This window comes from Tympanuchus pallidicinctus, unplaced genomic scaffold, assembly GCF_026119805.1.
Source record: "Tympanuchus pallidicinctus isolate F22 unplaced genomic scaffold, pur_lepc_1.0 scaffold3, whole genome shotgun sequence".
NCBI classification, from domain to species: domain Eukaryota; kingdom Metazoa; phylum Chordata; class Aves; order Galliformes; family Phasianidae; genus Tympanuchus; species Tympanuchus pallidicinctus.
This window is the reverse complement of record NW_026294747.1, coordinates 79,989,121-80,002,287: the sequence shown is the minus strand read 5'-3', so window position 1 is coordinate 80,002,287 and position 13,167 is coordinate 79,989,121.

The following is a 13,167-nucleotide window of genomic DNA, read 5'->3' as shown; positions in this document are numbered from 1 at the left end:
CATCAGTCTGCTTTAGATCCTATACTTTATCTCTCACCCATGTGGCCCCAAATGCTGATGAGAGCAACAGCCTGTAACACCTTGTTGGCCCTGACCTTAGCCCATATGTAGACACTTAAACTCAGGTGTTTCAGCCTGGAGTTGAATCTTGTCTTGGAATGGTGATCAGTTCTTCACAGTTCAGGGATGAACTGAAACCTTTTGAAATCTTTCTTATGAGACAAATAGCTGAAAAGGGAAAGAAGTCAACTATGTCAGATTAGGATATGAATTTGGAGACACTTATTATTTTGAATCCCAAGCATTAATAGCTTTTAAATCTGTTCTGGGTTAGGATGGTATAGCTTGCATTGCTAATAAATCATGTTAGTATAAACTTGTTCTCACATGGTCCCATTAACTTCATTGACTATTCTTTAAGCAAGGGGACTTTTTTAAAAATTATACTTTTCAATTCACCAGCATCTGCAGAAACCAAATGTCTCTTCACAGCTGGGATGTACTGACAGCTCTACTCCCTGGGAGCAATGGAGCTATCAATTGAACAGTGAGTGAGGTGTGACACTTACCATGAAGCTGGTCTACCATATGACACTTTCTTTTATATTAGATTAAAAGGAGAATGACCCCATCAGTATTCATACAATCTGCAAATTAATTTTTCACCATAAATTGTAATAAACCTGTTAATATAAGGGATTAAAGTTTTGTAGTGTTCTATCAAAGTAAAATAATAACAGAAATATTAGGAAGAGACTTTTTCAGATTTTTTTTTGTTTGTAAAGATAAATTTGCGTGCATAGCTACACTCCAGCCACAGAGTATTTCAGTTAAAAGTAGATAATGGGCTTCTAACAAATTATAGTTTTTGCTGATATTTCATAAAGCTCTGTTGGACCATCTGGGGGAAGCCAGAGTTCACTGTGTATAACTGTAATTTTTCCTACATGTACTTGCAAACATTGCAGAAATGAAAATTGTGATTGCACTTCAAATAGGTAATTTTCAGTCACTATATACAACAGCCTGGACAAAACCAATTTCATATGCATTGCACTTGAAGAAGTCTAGATAAGCCACTGAACTTCCCAGCTCAACAGTGAGACTGCTCAAAAACAAGTTATCTAATTTCCTTTAATAAGAAAAAACATTTCATTTTGTTCAGATTTTGCTCTCACTCAAATGGTGTAAAAATTCATCACTCACAAAATCAGTTTCCCAAAAGGCACTAACACAGATAAATCCTTTCATTTGAACCACTCTATGGTCTATGGGAAATACAGTTCTTCATTAGCTGTGCTAATTTTCTGGGCCTGAGACTCATTTTTGGTGACTATAAAAATACTACAAACACACATTTGTAGAACATGAGAAAGATTTTGTAAAACAACTGAATACTAAGAGGAAAGAACAAAATACTGATGTAAAAAGCTCTACTGGGGAAAGATAAAGGGTAACTGCCACATCCTGGAGAAAAAAAAAGGTACAGTTAGGTAACATAATGCAATAAAATGATAGAATAGCTAGAGAATTACTGAATCGGGAGAGAATACAAATAATCTAATTTTAAAAAGGGAGTGAGTTAAATGTGCCGGAAGGACCAAAGAAATGGACTGTTAGTGACTCAGTCATTTCATTAAACTTCTGAATGTTTTCACGCCTTTTAATTTAATCCTTTATAATCTTGGCGCTTTCAAGCAAGTTTTTCTACTTCTCTCATGAGATTTTATTTTCCCCCAGGATGATACCAATACAGTAATATGCAACCACGTCTTTGTGACTGGGGCAGTTCATCTTCAGATGTTTCTCTGGAGTCTTTTTTCACTGTTTTGCCCTGATTTTATATTTTCTTAATACTTCACAGCTCTTTTCAGTCTAACTGGCCTAATTTTGTGTACAGGGAAGCATATTTTCAACTGCAGACTGCAAAACTATATGCAACTGAAGAGAAGAACCTACCCTACTTTTTGGCTCACAAATCCAGTAGACTTAATAGAAAAAATGTGTGTGAATGACAGAACATAATTCATCCATGCTGCTGATTGTGTGTTTTCTATATCTTTCGTGTCACTGGATTGGGCATTACACTGAGGGGATGTTACAGAGAGGAAAAGACTTGCTGGTCTTTCTGGTAAAGCCTTTGAATTCAGAGAAATGTATTAATTATTACACAATTGCATGAAGATCAGCATGATCTAAATACTGCCATTAATGCAGCTTTTATTTCAGAAGAAAAATATATACAAGTGTGTGACTGATAACAGATTTTGTGTTGCGTGGGATTTGGTCTCATAGTAGCCATGAATGCTACCAGCACCATGTCTTCAGCTGCTTCATTGCTTATGATGCTGAGAAAGACAGAAGAGATCAGAACAAATTAAGAGACAATAATGAATTAAGCAATTCTCTGTTACGTTTTTTAAAATACAACTGTCTGTTGTATTTTTGCTTTTAGCGCATAATTCATTAAAGTACCTAGCAATCACTACTGTTCATCTAAAACCTTAGAAAATACTGAGCTTTCTGGGACATATATACTGTATGCACTGAAGCACTGTAAGCACTACAGTGCTTGTCTCTTGACACTCTATATTGTCTGGTTTTGACCCAGCAAAGTTTGCATAACTTCCATCATTTTCTAACTTTATTTTGTTTTTTATGGGCTGTAACACCTAACTTCAGAAAAATACTATGGTAAATCGTGTTTTTTTCTGTTCGTTCCACAATGCTTACCAACTTTTACAAGGCACAGATCTGAAACTAGAGGAACAACCTAGCTTGAGGGCATGAAGAAGAAACTCATTTCCAAATCTAAAAAGTGACCTAAACACCAGCTCTTCATCCATCTGCTGCTGATGTAGTGCAGGAACTGTCTTTGGACATGTCCATGAGAAAACATAAGGATTGGCGCACATACACACTCAGAGTGTTCCTCCCATGTTTCTGGCATGTGAATGTCCCCTCTCTTTTGTGGGCTCAAGAAAGTGAATACAGTTTTAGTGATCATCTCTGTCATCTAAGAAAAGGGATACTTAAGAACTCTGAAGTCTGATCCAATACTAACACTTGCTCTTGGATAAATGTCACTCTACTATCTGCTTCAGAGGCATTTGTGTACACGTTGACCACAGCAATACAACCAAAAAGTCACAGGGGAAGTTCATATATTCCCCAAAACTGCACAACACTGTGCAATGCTACAGCACTACAGTTTAGTACAAAATTAGAGCAACAAAGTTGAAAAGCCATAGCAATGGATGATGAGACTGTGAGAATGGCAGTATGCAAAACACACATTGCTAGTTTGGCCACTGCTGCTTAATTTACATTTCCTCACAGTTTTATCAGTGAAATTTTTGAACAGATAAACTAATTTCACTTTGTTTTAAAATTTTAAAGCTGTCTGATCTTATAACTGTCAATTTTTCACCTGGCCCATTAATAACCACTAAAGAATCTAGAAGAAAATATAAGGGGAAAGACAAAGGAGATAATTTCTGTTTATGATCTAACTGCTGCAGATATCTCAGTTGTATCAAAGGCACTGACAATAGAGCAATTAATTGCTAATACTGTATTTGATATTAGAATTTTATTTCAGTCTCCTGCTTTACCTACAACACTTAGATCACAAGCTCAGGAAAAATGCTTCCAGTTAAAGTTTTCTGAAGGGTCTCTGTATATATTTTTTTTCTATGTACATACTTGTGTGTGTCAAAATTGCCAAAGCACATAGGAGAAACATGTTTTAAAATTCAGCCCCAAACTTTTAATGCCTTAGGTCCCCTTATCTATCAGCTTTAAATTACCTTGTGCCACTTGTGTCACAGGATGTTCTTGAGGATATAACTGATTAAATGCCATACAGTCTAGCAGTGATGGAGCAACTGAATCCTTCAAACTCAAGGTCATTAAATCAATTCTTAGACTGTCAGGGTTTCTAAAAGAACTGAAAATGAGAAAAAGTATTCAGTAAGTTTTGAAACAGAATTTTCGATCTTGTTTTGAAATAAAGCAGTCAGAGTGGCCCAGGTTAATTATCTTCAAATCAAGATTTTCAGAGTGTGATAATGGGTGATTGTACTAGTCAGGTACAAAGTCAATTGCTTTAAACTATTTTTTTTTATTATTTTTTAATAAATTCACTTATGTTACATGTTAACAATTGTGAAAAAGATATTCCTTTTATAATTCAAAAGTAAGAAATTAATTATGATTGATTTTATGTGGCAAGGAACATAATTGGTTGCCTGCTGGCTAACACACCTGTTTCTGTTCAATTGAATGAACTTCATGGAGCTATTATCATAGTCCAACAAAAACTATATTCATGCTACCTATCCACTCTCAGGATATCTCATTCTTTGTGGGTTTAAACTGGCAGTTTTGATTCATCAGTTTTTTTTGTACATTCATATATCTTCCCATTTTTTTTCAATATCTTCCATATGTTTAGGGACAGTTAACTATAAACATCCAAGTCACGAGGTTACCTCCTTCACATTGCTTTCCTTTGCTGCGATACAAAACTGGGTAGTGTGTTTTTTCATTGTTCTTCTTTTTGTTTGTTTGTTTGTTTGTTGGACAGGGTTTTTGGGTTTTGTTCCTGTGTGTGTGCATGTACTTTTCTTTGCATTCTGTCTTTATCCATCTCCTATCCTTTACATTTTAATGTAAATTACAACAAATCCAGGGCAGATACCTCCTGGCTGTTTACGCAGTGCTTGCAACAGAAGGCTCCAGCTCCAAACCTAGTATTCCCAGATGGTACTGTAATATAAGCAGTAAAGATAATCTCATAATTCCCCAAAGCTTCAGCCCTGACCCCAACATGCAGGAAGCACTCCTCTTTCCTGGCACTATTCAGTCTTTTTTGTCAAGACAAATGCTCTGAGGTGACACGGGCTCTACAACACACATATGTCCCTTCTGAAATCTACATTTTGCATAATGAGTGACATACAATGGTAGCAATCTGCAAATTTGTATATATACACAGGCACATACACAAATAAACACACACGTGTTTTCTGCAGCTTAAGTGTTACTGGAATTTGTTACTCAGTTTCTGCACCACTACAGACATTTATGTACTGATAACAAATTTGATAACAAATCCCTACACAGATAAAACTCTATCACTTGCATATCTGATTGGAGAGTGCTGAGTCCTGAAACTTTGCATCTCCATATCCATGGTGAAATCTCATTCTGCATATTGATTTGCCATAAGTGAATTGTTGTTGATCCTACATAAATACATTTTCTTAGCTTGCTTCATCTATACAAAACTTCCATTTGGTCTCAGACAGAGCTATCCATTTTAGACTTCCTTTACAACTAAAGGAGAAATAACTCTCACCTGAGCAATGATCCTTGTAAAACAAAAGCCCTAAAACAGGTGAGATAAAGTGTTCTTCATGTAGACAGCTTGTCATGAAAAAGAAATAGACACTTGACTTTTATATGACAAATTTAAATTAGATTAATCGTTTCTGGGATTATTTTCTGTCATGCTTTTTCTCTCCACTAAAGATGAAAAAGATGATGTGTCACTATTTCAGTTTTGCTTCTGAATGCCATGTTGTGAGCATTGCCTGTGGGGAGATTATGACTTTTGTGTACCACTCCATGGTAATAGATGGTTATCAAACTTGCCTTCTCAGTCATCTTATTTTATTTTTTAATCCTGGCAGAGTCTTCTAATTATATCTTATCCCTAGAGCTCAGCAAACCTTCATATACCTAATACTCTTACAATCAGATCCACAACCTGAAAAGTATTTAATTTTGATCCTCTATAAGGGGCTATATAGCCTTATGTCTATGTGAAAACAGCTGTAAATATTTTTCCCCAAAGTTTTTACTAATCTTTCTGAATGGTTGCATTTTAAAACATAGGTCACCTCAGCATTTCTCTCCATGCTCTAATATCCACAAATGCTGGATATCAGAACTGTAAAAATGCTCATAACGGATTATAATTTTATCCTCTGCTCAGGGATAACAAATTTAAGCACACCATTTGGAAATATATTGGCCTTGGTAGATAGAGGCTGAGACAAAGCACACTGAACAGCCCTGTTTATTCTTTTATATTGCCAGTGGCATCATGATTGAGATCCTGGCTTGTGATACTAACCAGAAAGAACAAATCACGTGGATTTGGAACTAGATGTCAGGCAGGGTGTACACACCATCCTGCATTAGAGAATTTAACTTGCCTGTGAATTAAATTACTGTAAAATTTATTTGAAAGAATGAGTCATTTTTGGAGGAAATGTTTATCAGAACTGATTCTAGTGAACAAAACTTGGTTAAGTGCTACTGAGCTGCAGTTGTTTAGCAAAGATATTCCCTAAAACAGTCTACATATAAGGAAGAAAATTATTAATAACTAGATACTTATATGCTTTATTGTTTGATAAGTTCCTCATAACTGACTGATCATCTTTTATCATGCTGGAGCATATGGAAAATGATTGCAGTGCCAAAATCATCATTGTAACCTCTACAATTCCAGGAATGTTTATTTCCAATAGCAGTGAGCAGCAGTAAGGTTGTCATCAGGGTATTCCGCTCCAATTATACGTAAATGCCTTTTTTCTCTTTAAAATTCCAATAAATGTTTGCATATTTAAAAACATTGTGCTTGAAAGCTTAGAAATTAATGAGCTGGTTGACTAAAAACATAACTTGAATATGTTAGCAAAGCAGTAAATTCTCTAGCAGGATGAATAACCTCTGAAACTTACTAAAATCCACTGTTGCAGTTTTGTAATAGCTCACTTCTCCTATTGCTTTTAGGAAAAATTATTATTCAAAATTTATTACTTAAAATTAGTCTATAAAGGAACTAAATCCAGGACATTGGTTTAAACAAATATTTAATCTTTTCAGTAGCTTTAAATATTTTTTTCTAGGTAAGAATTCTCAACAGGGGAGAATTGGAGAATTCTACATTGATTCTCTTACATATTATCACATGCAGGCTGTCTCTTGCCACAGGCTGATGTTTTAATTTTGCCATTCATTTTAATAACTTTCTGTGCTTCTGAAATTTTTATTTCATTAGGGTTTTAAGCCATCTCATAAGAAGTATTTACAAAACTGGCAACAGTCTAAGTTTCTAATTCCTTATATAAGTTGTACTGTACACAACTGTCAAATCAAATTAGATGAACAAACATTTTGTCTGTAAGAACTAAATGGCACATTGAAGAATAAATCAAACAGTAAATAAGTAAATAAAAATAGACATTTTTGTCAGTTTGTTCTGTTAGGTTTTCATGACATCATTCACCCCTCATTCATCCTGCATGAAGCTGTCATATTAAGAAGAAAATGCAGCCTTATAAAAAAAGAGTTATTTAAATATTTATTTATCTACTTATTGCAAATAAGGGCAGGAATAATGAAAAAAACCAGACTCTTTTGCCAAAAAATTTACACTGATTTTAGTTATCATTACACCATTGTTTCCAGCAAGTATGATTGCTAATCATATCAACAGTAAATTGAATATCTATGTCCCCTTTCCTACTCATTCAAACCTTCTTCTATTAGCATAATTGTAATTATTAATTATTTTTATCACAGTTCTACACAAAAGTCCTAATCAAAATCTGGCATAAATACAAATGAAGAGGAAGTTCAAGTAAGTTTTGTGAAGAAACAACAGTGACAACAGGAACTTGTTGCTGCTCATGAGAATTTGAGAAACGCCATGACTTCTTACTGCTTTTTTTAGTCACAAATGTGTGTCAAAATGCAGTTAGCCAGAGTTCAGACATCCGTATCCGTTTTGCAAAGACTACTTTTTGGCACATCTAGCATTAAAGTTATAGCAAATTTCAGGGTTAACTTAGAAAGATTAAAAAAACTGGATTCTGTGACAGATGGAAAACCTCCTGTTTGTGCAGGCAAAGATTTATTTTCAAGAATAAATAAGATTAATTTTATCTATGCATAGAGTAAATTTCTGTGAAAATTACTATGAGAAACATGATGTTATAATTATGAGTTATTCTAAAAGATAGACTTAATTATTTTCAGTGATAACTATATTTGTATCGAGAACTGAGGGAAAAAAAAAAATCTATAGCAAAAGGGCAATCATTTTCTATCCAGGACTTCTTAAGCATAAAAATAACTGTATTAAAATTTTTCACGAGCAAAATTTTTTATAAAGATGGATTAGTGGACAGAATAAACTAAGCAAACCAATATCATTTATACATTGCACTTGAAATGAAAATGTACACTTTAATAAACAGATGTAACCATTACATCTTGATATCTCTACAGAATTCACAAGTTCTCTAATTTCTTTAGCTCAAAGTATGAACTGAGAATTTCTTTAGATCTTTTTCTTCAGTTCTTTTTCTTCAGTTCTTTTTCCAGTCATTGATGAAACCAACCCAGCATTTCTTTTTTGTTTGAATGTTAATTTTTTAAAGTGATAAATATGATCACAGGTAGTCTACCCCCTGGGTAGAGACTGAAAGAACTAAATGAAAGGGAGAGCTGCCAATGTTCTGTTCTTTTTATGATAAAGCTAAAGCATTACAGCATCAGGAATTGCCTGCTCTGCCTTCACAATCAGGAGATTTGCACTACTTCTTAGTGTACTTCCTTGTCAAATGAGGAACTCTGGGATGGGTGGAGCAGAGCATTTCCCATGAGAGGACACAGTGAAGGACCGTGGCTCAGTCACCATGGCAAAGGGAAAGCTTTGCAGGATGAAACAGCAGTACTTCCAGGGGCTACCAAGAAGATGCAGCTGGGCTCTTCACAATGGGAGGATGAGAGGCAGTGTGAATAAAGTGAAAAAAGCAAGGTTTAGACTGAATATAGGGTAAAACATTTATTGATGAAAACAATCAATCAGAGCCTATACAGTGTATACCACCTATATACCTGGTATACACCTAGAGAGTTTGTGTGATTTCTACCTTTGAGACTTTCAGGACCAGACAGGAAGAAGCCCTGAACAACTCATGGTTGACCCTCCTTAAGAAGGAGGTTGGACTAGAGATGTCCTGAGGTCTTTTCTAACCTTAATTATCCTATGATTCCTTATGTCTGTGATATCACCCTTTATGTGCCTACATTAGAAGCAATAAGAAATTCATCAAGTATAAAACTTCTCAATTCTCATATAAATGTTTGGATCCTGCGTATCCTCTAGAGACGTATGGATGCAAAAGAAAGTTTAACATAAGCATGGGCTGCATATAATACAATGTCTTCCTTATGACTACATACTAATACGTTAGTTGGGATGTCATAGATACATATTTATATATACTGACATTTTAGATATTTTAATTATTGATTTTATGTAATAATTTGCATGTATTTTAAATGACATTACTATACCACTTTTTTTCCTCTAGATTTAAAACACGTTTTTTAACTTTTGCATTTAAGTTATTCCAAAAGCTAAGTAAAAAAATAATGCAATATGTATTATTCTAATCATTTTCTTACTAGCAAAATGTGGTCTGTCAGTACACATCATGATATACGTGATACATGTGGTACAAATTTGAATTTCTTTTATAGTGCATCCATCTCAACACTGGACCATATGAGATTGGTAGAGGGGAGTTCACTAAAAAGGAGCAGATTGACTGCTTAGTTCTGCTCTCAAAGAAAGACACTTCACAGCATGATAATGAATGCAGATTACAGTAGTTGAACAATAAACTTTTGAATAATGTGATTTTGTTCAGATTCTCTAACAAAAGCAGAGTTAAGTAGCCAAAACACAGATATTTTCCTTTAAATTGTTTTCCATGTCTTGTTTTCAGTAGCTTTTATTTTAGAAAAGTCCTGACAAGTAAGTTGATGGCTACTTCTGAACAAAATAATGTGATAAAGCAAGAAACAATTTATTCAACTTATCCCTAGTGACAATAAAATTCAGGGTTCTGTCAATAACTCTGCCTTTATCATCTTACTTTTCAACGAGATTCCTTTGACAGTGGTTTTAAATACATATTATATAGATGTATATAATATATAGATATTTGTTTAATGCAGAACAAACAATGCAATCTCATCTTCATAGGAAACAGAGAGGGAGGGACAGTTATGAATCCATTTCATTTTTGATTTTGTATTATCAGAATGTTGTTTAAACCTTAATCACATACACTGGTATTTCAACTACGTTCCACTGAAGGTTCAGAACTGACAAATAGCTCAACTTGAACTTCTGTGTCTATGTGATAAAGAATACATTTTTTAAACATTTAAGTAATTTAAACATTAAAATGAGGGTGTTATTAAGAATGAGTACAGCCTTTTTCATTACACATTTTCTGAGTTTTAGTTTAAAAATTACTTTTGTCCTAGAAACGTTTGGTTCGTAAGTCACGCATTCCTAATAATCTCAAAAAAATTAATTAAGCAAGCCACCATATTAAATTTGTTGTTTGCTTCAACCAGAGATGTTGCAAAGAATTTTCACCACAGGCATCATATTAGCAGGAGCACTAAGGGAAAAATATTTCACACCAGTCCTTTTTCCTCTGCACTGGCAACCATAATTTATTCAATTTTGTTGGTATCTTTCATTATAACCCATAATGCAGTTCTGAAAAAAAGAACAATGAAAATGATAAATCCAGTTATTGCTAGGATATCTTATGGCATGAAATACCATCAGTCTAAACTAAAGTTAAAAATCTGGTGTTTGAAAGTCACATTCATTCTTTCTTATTACTTCTTGTAAATTCTTTTGTTTTTGTCCCTTTCTCCTTTTTTCCCTTTCTCCCTGCTTTCTAGTAGGTTTTGCTTCTCCTTTCACCACTGTCTTCTGAATGTCCATTCTGTATTTTGTATGTCCTCTGTATTTTGCCACTCATTTAGCTCTGTCAACAAGCCCTTATTTACTGACTAAGGATAGATCAGCAAACTTAAGCATTAATGGATCCCTCATGAAATGCTTCTAAATTTACCAATTCCTCTCTGGTGATTCAAAACCTCTCTGGTGATTCAAAACAGTGGAGTAGACCTATATTAAAAGATTTCTAGGAGCCATTTTATCTCCTTGGAAGTTACTGGATAATGTTTACAGATCTGTGACAACTGTATTTTAATAGGTCCTACATAAAACCATCATCTGCTTTTGCCTGTTCTTTTATTCAGCCTACAAAAATCCCATAGTTAATTTACTGAGTTTGCTTGGCAACACAAATGAAAATTCATGATACTATGTAGAGGAGAGAAAGAAATATGAATCAGTATAGACCTTTGTATCAATCTTTAAGCAAGCAGCTTCCATCAAAGTCAAGTAAATTAAATATAAAAGCAGTAGAGTTCTTTGAAAACTGCAAGTCATTTTATCAAATCTCTACAGGAGATAAATGAAGATATTATGCAAAAATTATTTTAAAAATTAAAATGTATTAATGTAGACAATTATTTTCCACACACATACCTTCCTTATTTCCTAGCTTGTAGGAAAGGTTAAAGAATTGTTATAAACATGTAAGTGATGCTCTAGCGAACTTACAGAAAACATATAATAAAATATGCCTATTATAACTGACATCTATTCTGCAGTGTCACAATTGGACTTGAAAAACACCACCAATACTGTATTAATGAAGTCTTTATAACAATTTATTTTATTCCTTCTTCCAGCATGAAAAGACAAATGTTCTTTTCCACCCAAACATTATACATTTTGCAACTAGCATAATTTTTACAGGACATAATTAAAGCAGTAATCATGAACTATGTGACATCTTCCACAATTATTCAGTAAGATTTTCTTCCACTGAATGATATTATCTTTAAAATTATTAGCAATTTATTAGACTCCTCAGTAATATGTGGAAAAAAATGCAGTAGGTTAAACACTCATTTTTTCCAAAGATAATAAAATGAAATATAAAGGCCTAAATATTATGCATCCTTCCTAAATACAGCTTTAGCTGACAACACAGGATAGTAATAAATTCACTTTAACATCTGCATTATGATATCACAAGTAAGTTTTTGAATAATATTCAAGTACCTGTATCATCTGTTATGAAAAGTTCAGTGCAGGCATGTTGCTATTTAACAGAAAGTCAAAATCACAGCTGAAGAACAGCACAGAAAATGATAACAGACCTTTTCTAGGTCTCTCACCAACTGGCTGCTGAATTTTCTAGGTAGATTAACTCATGGGAGATTAAAACAGAAGCTTTGCTCAGAGTACCCACCAGGCAAGAGATAGCAGAATACAGTGTTCCACTTACAATGATGTACCATGTAAAACCAGAAAAGCTGATTGGCAAAGCAATCATCTTAAAAAGGTCCCTGAAGACTATAAATATAACACAATTATATTTTATACTGGCACTCTGTGGCATGACGACAACCCATTAACTTAATCAGAATAATGACAGGAGGGCCATCAGAATGATAAAGCCGTTCTAATGAAATGCAGACAAAGATTAAAAAGAATTAAAAGTGACAAGTAAAATCCATTAAAGGACAGTCTTTAGCTACTGTAATCAAAGGATTATTACTCACCTTGTAAATTAAGAGCAGTGTGTCCATTTGTTTTTTCACACAACACAAAAGACTACGCCAGGTGTCAAAAATCATTATTAATAAGAGGTCTTTATTTTTAATTTATTTGGTTTGTGCATGTACATTGCAAGACCTCCAAACAAATCATGTTCACTATTTCAGAAGCCGTACCACACACAATTAACCATAGTGTTCTGTGCTATTATTGTCCATACAACTGAGTCTGAGAGAAAGACAGTAATTACAAATGGAATCAATTGCAAGTTTATTAATCAGTGCCTTTATACTTGTCTCTAATAGTAGAAACCCTACTCAGGCAGAAATGATCTATGTGTTTTTCACTCATTGCCAGCACTTTACCTATATGTATGCCACAACATTTTGCAAAACAGGTGATTCCAGCAAGGTTAGACTGCAGGAAATTCAAAGGCAAATTAGTTTCCAGTTGAACTAACATTTCAAGTAATTATCTGCAGAAAATAATAATTATGGAGAAGGGGAGGGGAGGGGAGGGGAGGGAAGGGGAGGGGAGGGGAGGGGAGGGAAAAAAAGAAAAGAAAAGAAAAGAAAAGAAAAGAAAAGAAAAGAAAAGAAAAGAAAAGAAAAGAAAAGAAAAGAAAAGAAAAGAAAAGA